This window comes from Symphalangus syndactylus, chromosome 7 (assembly GCF_028878055.3).
Source record: "Symphalangus syndactylus isolate Jambi chromosome 7, NHGRI_mSymSyn1-v2.1_pri, whole genome shotgun sequence".
NCBI classification, from domain to species: Eukaryota; Metazoa; Chordata; class Mammalia; order Primates; family Hylobatidae; genus Symphalangus; species Symphalangus syndactylus.
The window spans coordinates 39,912,312-39,925,910 of NC_072429.2; the positions used below are offsets into that span (position 1 = coordinate 39,912,312).

The 13,599-nt window shown below is 39.5% G+C and overlaps 1 protein-coding gene across 11 annotated transcripts in view; it reads left to right on the top strand.

Moving 5' to 3' along the window:
* The window catches only part of PPP2R2B (protein phosphatase 2 regulatory subunit Bbeta), a 500,674-nt gene that overhangs the window by 152,641 nt on the left and 334,434 nt on the right, over positions 1–13,599 (top strand). The window contains exon 1 of one of the 11 annotated variants that reach the window (XM_055285759.2): positions 10,829–10,847. The exons of 9 other annotated variants lie outside the window; for them this stretch is intronic. The gene's annotated coding sequence lies outside the window, so the exon portion shown is untranslated. Of the gene's footprint in view, positions 1–10,828; positions 10,976–13,599 lie in introns of those variants that run through there. One more of the 11 variants, XM_055285757.2, reaches the window with a different exon arrangement.

The following is a 13,599-nucleotide window of genomic DNA, read 5'->3' on the forward strand; positions in this document are numbered from 1 at the left end:
TTCCTATTTCTCCACATCCTCTCCAGCACCTGTTGTTTCCTGACTTTTTAATGTTGGCCGTTCTAACTGGTGTGAGATGGCATCTCATTGTGGTTTTGATTTGCATTTCTCTGATGGCCAGTGATGATGAGCATTTTTTCGTGTGTTTTTTGGCTGCATAAATGTCTTCTTTTGAGAAGTGTCTGTTCACATCCTTTGCCCACTTTTTGATGGGGTTGTTTGTTTTTTTCTTGTAAATTTGTTTGAGTTCATTGTAGATTCTGGATATTAGCCCTTTGTCAGATGAGTAGGTTGCGAAAATTTTCTCCCATTTTGTAGGTTGCCTGTTCACTCTGATGGTAGTTTCTTTTGCTGTGCAGAAGCTCTTTAGTTTAATTAGATCCCGTTTGTCAATTTTGGCTTTTGTTGCCATTCCTTTTGGTGTTTTAGACATGAAGTCCTTCCCCATGCCTATGTCCTGAATGGTACTGCCTAGGTTTTCTTCTAGGGTTTTTATGGTTTTAGGTCTAACATGTAAGTCTTTAATCCATCTTGAATTAATTTTTGTATAAGGTGTAGGGAAGGGATCCAGTTTCAGCTTTCTACATATGGCTAGCCAGTTTTCCCAGCACCATTTATTGAATAGGGAATCCTTTCCCCATTTCTTGTTTTTGTCAGGTTTGTCAAAGATCAGATAGTTGTAGATATGTGGCATTATTTCTGAGGGCTCTGTTCCATCACGCTACCTGACTTCAAACTATACTACAAGGGTGGGCCAATCTAAACAATTCAGTTCAAACATATTAGGAAGGTTCAAAGAGTTTGAAATTCTCCTGGTGTTTCAGGAAGAATGACAGGAAATATTGCAGATTATTGCTGATGAGTGGACATGGATATGCTGCTGGAGGTTGGGGGAAAAAGTCTGGATTCATCCATTCACTCACACATGTGCATGCATCCACACATATGCCATGCGTGCACTCACACACAATTCTCTTCTAAATTAGTCTTCTACATTATATAGGAAAGTAACTTCTTTATTAATTGTTAAGAGAATTAAGAGGTGTTTTCCATTTATAGTCAACTCACTGTAAACTATGTTATGCAAAGAATAAGCTAAGGTGGGACTAATTAGAACCCATAGATATTTCTCAAACCTCACTTTGAACAATTTCGGTCCTTTCTACCACCCACCCAAGTTACCCCCAGGTTTTTCCCATATCTGCTAATAAAAAGCTAAAAGTGGCTTGAATTTTATTCGCAGTGCCTCTTGTTTACCCTCGACTAGAGTTGCTAGAAATAATGAAATGCCTCAAAAGCCAAGAAAGAAGGAAGATGACTTCTGAGTAAATCTCGATAGGGAAACAGTCAACCCTTGAATCTTTGAATTGGTGCTATAGGGTACCCTTGACTGGAGTTAAGTTGATCAAAACAGCACTGCCTATTTAGAAAGAAGAGATTATTGAGAGAAGGTGCTATTTCTGGACAGTTCCAAGAAGGCCTATTGTGAGCTAGCAGTCAAGAAATTTCGTCTCAAAGCTGCAGGGAGGTCAGCAATCTTCTTACCTCCGTTTCCCATTGTGTAGCAGAAGAATAACAAGAAGGTTGGATCTGCACTCAGAAACACTAAGATGGGAAACATCTTAAACTTAAAACATTTTCATCATATTGCCACTTCCCAATGTATTATTGTGGAAGACTCTGGCTTGTGTTACAGAGATATCACTTTCTCCTCCTTTCAATTGTAGTTGAGCATAGAAGAGCTCAACTATAGAAGTATAGAGTATAGAATTATAGAGTATAGAAGAGCACTAAAAAAAAATTATCTTTGGCACAATAGCGAACAAAATATTCAGGCAACTAGCCGGAACACCGGTGAGAATTTACATTCACTGGACATGTGAGGGGGACTTTATTGTAATATGGTGAGCAATTAAGCTTTTGCAAGTTAAAAGTAATACCATGTGGTATTTGCTAAGCATTCTCCTGGGTGTTTAGCTATATCCAAGAGACTAGTCTCTGCATTCCAAAAAGAGAAAGGTGGGATGAGAATACATAAAAAAGAAATTTTAGACATAAAATTCTGATATCAACAAAGAGAAATGAGCTTCGGCTTCAACAAGAATGAGAGCATCAGGGTTCAAGAGAAACTACAATGTCAATGAATCCCAGGTACAAGCCTTTTCTTCTGCATTTTTAATTCATATTCCCTTATCCTCTGAGTTGACACTTCATGTCCACCTAACCCCACTACCCTTTTTGTGAATGGTAGAGAGAAAATATTACCACCTTAACCTGGGAAGCCTGTTCAAAACAGGCTAGTCAATTTTCCCTGAATCATAGAACTGTGATCATTGCCTCTCTCTTCCCCTCCAGACCACTGGGCCATTGCCACAATCCCTCCAGGGCCTCTCTTCTTTCCCCCAAGAAAGAATTATAAATTGAAAAGTCATCCCACAAATAAAGACCCAGAGGAGTTAGTGATATTTAGAGCTACAAAAAAATGCTATTTTTCTCCAGTACTCCCCATGACCAGCCACATGGACTTTTTATCTAATCCTGAGCAAGCCAAGCTTATTTCTCCCTTGGCACATCTGTCCTTGTTGTTCCTTCTGCCTGTGCTGCTGTTCCTCCAGAGAGACTCTTGCTTGACTGGATCCTCACTGACCAGCTCTCAGTATAAGCATCCTCTCCTCTGAAAATCCTTCTGGACTATTCAATCTAAAGCGGCCCTGCATTCCACTCTTTCTATCACATAACCCTGATTTGCTTTCTTCATAATAGTGCCACTATCAGAAAATGTTCATCTATTGGTTTATGCATTTCTAGTCTGTCTTCTGCCTATAAAACATAAATTCCGTGAGACCAGGGACCAATTTCTAGTCTGTATCCCCAGAATCAAGGATAATAACTGGCAGATCACAGGCATTATAGATCATTGTTTAATTTGCAAAATTGTGAGAGTTTTACTATGTATTAGGCACTCTTTATTTATATTATCTTAATTCTAACCCCAAACCTGTACTATACATACTACCTTATTTTACAGATAAAAGAGCAGAGGCTTGGAGATATCAAATAACTCTTGTAAATGGCAAGCCAAGATATAAACCCTAGTAGTCCATCTCCAGAGCCCACACACAAAACTGCTGCTTATTTTATGTTTACAATATAATATAGAAATCTTTTTTTTGAAGTTTAAGCTTGTATTAATAAAATTAAGCCCATTTTTTTTCCTGTAGGACTTCTCATAACTTTTACTATGCTAACGTACCCCATGATTCACCAAGATAAGTATATTATATCCATCATTTCTCAATCAATTTTTTTCTTTTCTTCTTTTTGCCATTGACTCTTCTTTTTCATGGAGTCTCTGGACATTTCTTTTAACTATGTTTCTCCTGCATTTCTTTGGAAAGTGTTCTCATATTCAGTGCATGTTTCCTAAAACTATATCAGAACCATAGATCTGCCGCTGACTTGTTCATTCAACAAATGTTTTTTGAATGTCTATTACGTGCCAGGCACATTTCTAGAAACTGTGAAATGATATGTCACTGAACAAAAGTCCCCACCCATTTTGAGTTATGTTCTAGAGAAGGAGGAGACAGATGACAAACATTAAGGATAGGAAATAAGTAAATCATATAGTAGAAAGTAATATGCTATGAAAAGAACAGAATGTGGGAATGAGTGAGAGGGATGTGGAAGAAGAGAGAGGTAGGGGGGCAGTGGGGACACACAGATGGGAAGGATAGGGTTTGCAATTATAAATACAGGGTGGGCGTCATTGACAAGGTGATATCTGAGCAAAGACTTGAAGGAAGTGAGAGAATTAGTCACTTGGATATTTGAAGAAAGAGGATTTCAGGAAAAGAAAATAGCCAATGCAAAGGCTCCAAAAAGCCAGTATCATGTTTTCCAGAAGCATTAAGGATGCCAGCAAGGCTGGAAAGGAGTAAGAGGCAGTGTAGTGAAAGATAAGTGAATTGAAGAAGGTGGCAAGACAGACTATGTAGAGTATTGTAAATCACTGAAAAGCCTTTGGCTTATTCCCTAAGTGAAATGGGAAGCCACCAGAACGTTTTGAATAGAAAACTGACACGATCAGCCTCATTTTTCAAAAGGACCTTTCTGGCTACGATGTTGAGTATAGTATACCAAGGTTTAAGGATCACTCTGGGTGCCATGTTGAGTATGGAATATGAGAGATCAAAGTCAGAAGTAGTAAAACCAGTTGCAATAGTCCTGTGAAAGATGGTATTTCTCAGACTAGGATGGTAGCAGTGACAGTGGTAAGAAGGCACAGGGTTCTGATTTATTTTTAAAGTAAAACCAGCAGAACTTCCTGATGGTGTGAGAGAGAATGAAGAGAATTAAGAATAACTCGGGTTTTTTTTGGTCTGAGCATCTGAGCAGATAAATTAGTATCAATCAAGATGGAGAAAGCCTATAGGTGGAAGAGGCCCCAGGTGGGAACAGTTCAGTCTTGGGTATGGTGACTTAGAGGTGTCCTTTAGATTTCCAAGTGGAGATGGCATGTAGAGAGTTGAAGTCTGGGGGAGAGATCTGATCTAAAAATATATATATAAACCTGAAAAGGGCCAATAAATGGATGGGATTTAAAATCATGAAAATCGATAAAATCACCAAAGGAATAAGTGCAAAGTTTCAGAAGAAAAACTGTCACAGGAGCTGAGCTTGAGGCACAAGTAAAAAAAGACATGTTCCTCAGGAAACCAACCCCAAGCCTTGACTGATAGGTGGAAGCACAGCAGACAGTGTGATGAATTATACATTTCAGCTTTGGGGACTTGAAGGTGGGCAGGCATGGTGGATCACACCTGTAATCCCAGCACTTTGGGAGGCTGAGATGGGTGGATCACAAGGTCGGGAGTTGGAGACCAGCCTGGCCAACATGGTGAAACCCCGTCTCTACTAAAAATACAAAAATTAGCCAGGCATGGTGGCAGGTGCCTGTAATCCCGGCTACTCAGAAGGCTGAGGCAGGAAAATTGCTTGAACCCGGGAGACGGAGGTTGCAGTCAGCCGAGATGGCACCACTGCACTCCAACCTGGGCGACAGAGTGAGACTCCATCTAAAAAAAAAAAAAAGAAGAAGAAGAAGGTATGGCTACAAGTTGTCATCTTCTGAACCACATAAAGGCTGCCTGGAGTTCTGTCTGAGGAAGATTCTGAGACCATGTCTAGGGTTAGTGGGGAAGAAAGTTGCAGTCATTTAGTGATGTGTGCTAGAGTTGTGACAGGTGTAACAGCATGCAGGCAGCATCAGATATCCGCCACTCCTTGCCTGCAGGAAAGGCCACAAGCCTAAGGATAGATGGCAAGCGGTGTTTAGAGAGTTCACTGAATGCTTTTGAATTGCCGCAAGTTAATCTGTGTGGTTTATATCAATAGTACTATATAATCTGTTGCTGAAGTTATCTTATACATGCAAGAAAGATTTTATTGCTCTAGAGCCACTAGCATGTGTTGGACTTAAGTGTGTGAAAGGGGAACAATGAAGGAAGAAGAGAGAGACAAGTCAAAACCCAAGGCAAAGAGTGGACTTTTAGCTATGACTCTAGGAGGAGGTTGGATAAATCCTCTTCCCAAAATGCAACGATAGAGCTGTGCAAAGTTGGAAACTTCAGCTATTTGTGCTCTGGAAATGAACCAAAGGCCTATGACAACCTGAGAAGTGTTTATTTTTTGAAAACCATGGGACATCACACAGGAACACTGGGAATCGGAGATGTTCTGACCTAGGGCTCCTCTCATCCACCTCAACACAGCCTATAGGTTCTGCCAAGGTACAGCAAGCCATGATGACCAATAGCTTCTCTGTAGATGTTGAAGGAGACTCAACCAGTTTGAAGAGCTGGGCAGTGCAGACACCAAGCAAAGTTGTCACTAGAAATGATCATCTTGGATGGGAGTGAGTTGGGAGGGCCATCAGCTCCATCAGCCTGAAGTTGCCGTTGTGGTCAGAGACAGCATATTGCTGGCTGAGGCTGTTCATATGGGCAGTGGAGACTGAAGAGACAGAAGCCCTTTATATGCTTCTGGTTTATCCAAAGTCTCAATGCATGTGCATAGGAGACTCAAAAAGGTCCAGCAGATACCAGACTCAGGGGAGCTTGAAAAGAGCCTGAACTTTGTATATGCTCCTCTATCTGAAAATAGGTGAAAAAGGGCAAAGGATGGAAATCTTAGTGGTTTAAGCTGTTTAAACATAAATGATATTCAATCATGAGGTGACCACTAAGGCTATACAGACACAGGAGCAACCTCTAGCAAGCCAAGTTTAAAAATAAAATCAGAGCCTGTGGTCCCAGCTACTCAGGAGGCTGAGGCAGGAGAATGGCGTAAACCCGAGAGGCGGAGCTTGCAGTGAGCTGAAATCGCACCACTGCACTCCAGCCTGGGTGACACAGCGAGACTCCACCTCAAAAAAAAAAAAAAAAAAAAAAAAGTAAATAAATAAATAATCAAATCAGGAATGTATATATATTTTAGACTAGCATAGGCATTAGAGGCCTAGGGGAAATAGATTTCACAGAATTAGTCCAGGCAAGTTACAAACAAAATACCAGCAACAACCACCATCAAGGGAAAAAATATCAGAATTCAGAGTAGTTGCAATGTGTTATCTTAAATATCCCATTTTTAAGAAAAGAAAGTGTGGCCCATACTCAAGAAAAGAGAAACAGTTAATAGAAACTCTGTGAGTGTTATCAAGTATTCGTGGACAAAAATTTCAAGGCAGCTATTATAAATATTTCCAAAGAACTAAAGCAAACCATGTTTAAAGAATTAAAGAAAAGTGGGGTAACGAGATCAACAAATAGAATCTTAATAAGGATATTGAATTTATTTTAAAAATACCAGGTGAAAATTCTGTAGCTGAACAGTACAATAAAAGTAATTAAAAATTTTTCACTGTAGAGTTCAACAACAGGTTTGAGAGAGAAGAAATCAGTGAACTATAAATCAATAGAAATTACTCAGTCTAGAGAATGGTGAGAAAACAGACTGCAGTAAAATTAACAGACCCTCAAAAACCTGTGGGACAAGCTCAAGCACAGAAACAACCATGTCAGGAGAGTGTCGGAAGGAGAGAAGAGAAAGGGACAGAAAACCTATTTGAAAAAATAATGGCCAAAACTTCCAAAATTTGATTTTTTAGGAAATTAATCTATACACCCAAGAAGCTCAAAGAAACCCATGCAGGATAAACACAAATAGATCCACACTTGAACACAACATTGTCAAACTGTTGTATGCCAAATCCAAAGAGAAAATCTTGAAAGCAGCAAGAAGAATAGCACACACCATAGAAAGGCGAGCATCCGTGCAATTAAACTGGCTTCTAATCTAAAACCATGGATGCCAGAAGGAAGAAGAATGGCACATCCATAGTGCAAAAAGAAAATAATGTCAAACAAGAATTCTGTATCTAACAAAACTATCCTTCAAAAATGAGAGCAAAATAAGGACATTTTCAGATAAACAGAGACTGAGCAAATGTATTGCTAGCAGCCCTTTTGTACAAGATGTACCAAAGGAAGGGAGACCTTCAGGAAATGGTACTCTAAGGTAACACAAATCCACAGGAAAAAATGAAGAGCACTGTAAATGATAAACATGTGAGTTCGTATAAAAGATTCCATAAATATATTTTTTCTCATTTTTCCCAATTTCTTTAAAAGACATAGGATTGTGTCAAACAATAATTTTAACATTGTATTGTTGGGTTTGTAACATGTATAGATTTAATATATAAGACAGTAATAACACAAAGGAGGGAAGAGGGAATGGCACTATATTGGAGCAAAGTTCTTGTATTTTCTGGAGTTAAATTACCGTTAACCAAATGAAGATCATGATACATTAAAATGCATATTGTGAACCAACCCAAATGCCCATCTGTGATAGACTGGATAAAGAAAATGTGCACATATACACCATGGAATACTATGCAGCCATTAAAAAGGATGAGTTCATGTCCTTTGCAGGGACATGGATGAAGCTAGAAACCACCATTCTCAGCAAACTAACACAAGAACAGAAAACCAAACACCGCATGTTCTTACTTATAAGTGGGAGCTGAACAATGTGAACACATAGACACAGAGAGAAGAACATCACATACCAGGGCCTGTCAGGGCATGGGGGGCTGGGGGAGGGATAGTATTAGGAGAAATGTCTAATGTAGATGACAGATTGATAGGTGCAGTAAACCACCATGGCATGTGTATACCTATGTAACAAACCTGCACGTTCTGCACATGTATCCCAGAACTTAAAGTATAATTAAACATTTTTTAAAAATAACAAAATGCATATTGTAATCCTAGAGCAACTATTAAGAAAATAACACGAAAATATAGTAAATTAAGAGGAGAATTTAAATGGCACATTAAAAATACTTATTCAACACAAAGAAATCAAGGAGGAACAGATAGTCAAAAAAGACAAAAGACAGAAACTCTAAGGCAGGTCTTTGGTAGAATTGTTATTCTTTTTGCTCCTTGTGATTTTTAGTAAAGAGGGAAATAAAAATCTATAACAAGCAGGATGGACTACATAATTCTGGACACAAAGCAAAATGAAAAGGTATGGTCCCTTATTCAAAAAGTATTTCAAATTTCAGGATGGTGAAAGCAGATCATAAAGCTAAACAAGGGGGCCCTTCTGACCACAGGGTCCTGTGTGACTGCACAAGTTGTTCATCCGTGAAGCTGGCCCTAATAAAAAGCAAGAGGTTACTGTATCCCGTTTTCTCACTCTCTGGATAAATCCCCTTTGGTGCCTTCCTGTTGTCCTGTCCTTTCTTATCCTTGTACTCAAAATCTCCAGTACTTGGGAGGGGCCTATCCTTCACAACCAGAAGTCCAAGAGACAGATCCTAGCTGTTACTTCAGCTTCAGGCAGCTACCATTATACTTTGGTGCAGTTGGTTTTGCATTGAAACCTGTAATTCCCTTATTTGTGCTGACTTTGTGCTTTTCAGTTCAGTTGTCCTTGTTAGCAAAGACAGCACGGGGGTGTCAGAGAAGAATATCATTATCTAAGTAGCTGATAATTTCTTTAACTTTTATTTTAAGTTCATGGGTACAAGTGCAAGTTTGTTACATAGATAAACTTGTGTCATGGGGATTTGTTGTACAGATTATTTCATCACCCAGGCATTAAGCCTAGTACCCATTAGTTATTTTTCCTGATCCTCTCCCTCCTTCCACCCTCCATCCTCCAAAATCCCCAGTGTGTGTTGTTCCTCTCTATGTGTCCACGTGTTTTCATCATTTAGCTCCCACTTATGAGAACATGCTGTATTTGGTTTTCTGTTCCTGTGTTAGTTTGGTAAGGATAATGGCCTCCAGCTCCATCTATGTCCCTGCAAAGGAAGGAACTACCATTTCTTCTTTTCTGTGGCTGCATAGTATTCCACGGTGTATATGTACCACATTTTCTTTATCCAGCCTATCATTGATGGGCCTTTGGGTGGATTTCATGTGTTTGCTATTGTGAATAGTGTTGCAATAAACATGTATGCATGTGTCTTTTATAATAGAATAATGTATATTCTTTTGGGTATATACCCAGTAATGGGATTGTTGGGTCAAATGGTATTTCTGTTTTTAGGTCTTTGAGGAATTGCCACACTGTCTTCAATAATGGCTGAATTAATTTGCACTCCTACCATTCACTAATTCATTTGAAAATGTTTAGTATTTGTGAAACCCAAGAAGGGCTTCCCACAAACCCACTAGGGATTGTGCTGGGCTAAGCTGATCTGTTTATTAGGAATGCCAATGGTGCAATGGTCTAACTGCGCAAATGATCTTGCCATGTTTTCATAATTGGGCTTTGGGACTGCCGTAGGGAGAATCATCAACTCGAACACAGTTGACTAGTGTCAAACACTCTGGAAGATCACTGCCATACATCACGCAATCCAGTTCACTTAGGCTCTGACAGGTACATTTTGCCTGCTTCAAGTTTGTGGTGAGCTAATAAGTGGTCCCCTCCTATCCTTCAGACCTCTGTCATACTTGTTTTTCTGGAAAAGGAAAAGTAAATAAGAGGATGTGCATGAAACATTCAAAGTTGTCACCTAGGTATATTGAGAACCTTTTAGTGTCAAGTCAGAGAAAATCTGGCTCAAAACCAGCTAAACAAAAAAAGAAATTTAGACTCTCATGTAGCAGAATAATCTGGAGCTGTCAAAGCTTTGGAGCAAGGCTTGATTACATGGCTCACCTATGTCATCAAATGAAATATTTTTTTCTGTTTTTCTTCTTGGCTTCCTATGACATCTCGCTTACTCCTAAAGCTGAATTCCATTATACTTCCAAAATTATTTCCAGTACCTTCTGGATCTTTGTTGTTCTACATGAATCTCCAACAGGGAGAGAGAACCTCTTCCCTTGTAGTTCTCTGAGCCAGGAAGCATTTTTTCCCAGAAGCCCCAGCAAACACCTCCTTGTTTCTCATTGGCCTGAACTGAGTCTTCTGATTTTAACTAATCACTGCAGCAAAGTCAATGGGATGTGCTGATGGGCTTAAACCACCCAGAGTTCTACTCTAGAACTGAGAGTAGGGTGTACTTCCTCCAAGCACGTGGGCTATATGATAAAGGTACTGTTACCAGGATAGTGGGAGAATGCTATGTGCTGAGAGGGTTAAACTAGCAAAAGCCCATTTTCCCACCATTAGGAAACATTGACTATTGTGAAGTCAGTGGCCACCAGACCCTGAGCTCCCCGCCCCATGTGCTGTGGAGTCTAGGATGTTGAAGAGAGCTGGGAGGAGATGCCAAGAACACTAGGCTGCTTCCTACCATCTAGCTTACAGTCCAACATGTGAGTAACACCAATACAAATGAAAAGCCATCAAATGGGTCCAATGGTGAATATTATCCTGGCATATCATCTGAACTAGGAGGGAGAGTCCTGGAGAGGTGTTTATTTTCTGATATAAAAAAGGTAAGGTGAGCTTTCATTTTGATACACAGTACTAACAATAATCCTTGATAACACGCAGACTTGGAAGAAAACAAAAGCAGAAACTGCAAAGGTTTAATCTTAACTACCAAGGGGATGCAGAAGCTAACTGATATTAAGATATTCATTCATTCTACCAATATTTATCAATGTCTGCTATGTACTTAACCCTCAACTAGGCACCATATTGGATAGGTACAGTTTAGCATAGGTACAGTTTAGCATACAGTTTAGCAAAGGCTTTAGAATCTTTCAGACCTAGGGATGAATCCCAGTTCTGTCACTCAGCCTCTCTGAGCCTCAGTTGCCTCATGGTAAAGTGAAGATATACCTACCTTAAGTGGCTGTTGTAAATATTAAATGACAAGAAGAAATAAAAGTTAAATAAACTAAAGCACTCATCTAAGTGACTTGCACATTTACAGCTGTAAGAAATGGTAGGCATCTTAATAATTAATAGTAGTATTACTTGTTATACTTGAGTGGCTAGTGAGACATGGTCTCTGTTCTTAAGATGCCTTTCTAGGGGAGGAGGTGTGGAATGTGTACAGGTAATGAGTGTCAGAAGAGAAACAGAGATGAACTGATATAGAGAAGCAGAGATGAACTGATACAGAAGTTCACAGGAAGATGAAATTTCTTCTCCATGTTGAGAGCTGAGAAGGCTCACCAATATGTATTTTACATGCAGAAGCTAGCAGGATTATGTTTAACTTTAGGTGACGTCTTTTGAGTCTTTGCTCATGTCTCTCTAAGAAACGAAATCTTAAGTGTCAGTAAAAGGTTGTAAGAGAAAGATACACGAGCAGCACTGACACTTGCATAAGCACGTGTGCTCTAGGGAAGGCGAGTTGCTGGATGTCTCCACTGCTCTGTCCCGCCTCACATGAGAGATGAAATTGTTGTTGCCTGTCCATGTGGCAAAAGGAGTAGCTGCTTGATTCACGGTTTAGCTGGGGCTATTAGGTTGTACTCCCAAAGGCATTTGATAATCTGTTCAACTGAGCACAGTCATTTGTCTTGTTTGCTGACTACTTAGCAGATGAATTTGTGATTTTGGTAATTACTATGTGAACATTAATAAGACATGATATCTTTTATTAATTAGCACTTTATGGGGTTTTTCAAAATAGCCAAATCTAGATGATTTACAAATATTAATGAGTCACTAGTATTAGTTTTGCAAAATTAACATTTGGAGGTTATTCACTCTAGAATAGTTTTTCCCTCTGAAATCTTTTACCGAAGAACAAAGACCAGAGACAACATACTGTACTCTGCACCCTAGAAAAGGCTAATTTGGTCTGCTCGGGCAGAAATGGTTTAATTTAGAGATGTACTTATTTACACATTTTTCCATTTTAATTTTCTCCAAAGAGGTTTTGGTGGTCAAAGGATAAAATACTTTCAGAAAATTAAGTTATGCGTGAGGAATGATTTTCTAACAGAATTCTATGAGATTCAGACCTGTTTTTCAAACATGGGGGGTACTGCAGACGTACCCACGCACTCCCCTACAAAACAAACACACACACACAGCATAAAAGGACGCAACAGTGTGCTGGAGCAGGTTGGCAGGAGCTTCATTCTGCTCTGGGGCTCTCTCCCCTGTAGCCAGCCTCTTCCTTCCATGTACACACGTACCAGCAACCCATCATGAAAAGCCACTTCCTAGCAGGGACTGGCAGTCATGAGGTTATGTAGCAAAGAACAGCATCTTTAGTAGGTTAACTCAGTCGGAAAGCACTTCTGAACAAAGCAATCAGATGGCGCATTGTTACTGCCCTCCCTGAAGAACTCATTTAATGACTCTTAGAACGCTAAAATTTCCTTTAAAGATCCAGATGCCTACTGTGCTTTAAACTGCCTGCACGGCCCATGGTTGACAGCTTCAACAAGCATTTCTTGAGCACCCACTGTGTGCCTCACACTGTATTGGGCCTGGTAAAGGCTTTATAGTGCACAGCAAAGACAGCCTGTGCCAGGCAGGGTGTAGGGCCCATGTCACCAGTTATTACAGGAGCAACTATGATGCAGCTTGCTTTTGCCACTAAATTTAAACTAGCAAATAGACTCAAAGGAAGAGATTGTTCATCTTTTCTGCCCAGCCACCTTTTCAGAAACGCAAATAATCCCTATAATGTAGGGATTATTTGTAATAATTACCATAACCTTCACGTAAGGCCTGATTATGTGCCACATATTATGCAGTTTACCTTTGTTTTATCACTTCTCACAAAGATATCTTTGGTAATTGCTTATATTTGTAAGCCCATTTTTTAGATGAGCAAATTCATGATTAAGATATTAAGTAACTTATCAAAAGTTACACAACTATTAAGAGGCAGAGCTATATCAGTGGCTGCCATGATACACAAACTGGTTTAATTTAATTTTCTAAATAAATGTTTAATTCAGTGCCCAACTATTTTTCTTATCACAAGTCACAAAATTGAAACTACTGAGCTTTTCACCTGTAGAGTTGCTATTCTGGCATAGTCTACAGATTAAACATTAAACACTCAACTACATAGCAAGAATCTGGAGCTATTGTTTGGGCTGTCCACGGAGATGTCTTTGCCAACTGTGTCCAGTTGCAGCAGGTGAGTCC